We start from the raw sequence: 411 nt of genomic DNA, 5'->3' as shown, positions 1-411 counted from the left end.
CTTTGAGACGGTGATTTAGACTTTACCACCTTCGGGATCGTCCCATATTTTCCTGTCTAGAACGTAACAGAACATAGCAGAACGTAACGAAGACGCTGCGCAACATTGTACCGCCTTCGGGATCGGCTCGGGTCGTAACGTAACATGTTATAACGTTTCTTTTCAGGATGAAAAAAAAAAAAAAGAAACTGTCGTAATTGCTCCATTTTATGTAGCGGAGTCTATATATATTCCCTTTCTCTAGTTGCTTTTTATTAAGAATGCTACAGCCTCATATTTTTGTCTTTCTAGCCATTGTGGATCGCCTCTTTATGAAGGATAGTGCCTTGGCTGCTATGATACAAAGTTATTTATACGATAGCGTTCGGGCCTAAAATGATCGTATTGTTCAACCGCGTTTAAAATACAAAA

This window comes from Dermacentor silvarum, chromosome 3 (genome assembly GCF_013339745.2).
Source record: "Dermacentor silvarum isolate Dsil-2018 chromosome 3, BIME_Dsil_1.4, whole genome shotgun sequence".
NCBI lineage: Eukaryota > Metazoa > Arthropoda > Arachnida > Ixodida > Ixodidae > Dermacentor > Dermacentor silvarum.
Note: the sequence above shows the minus strand (reverse complement) of the source record.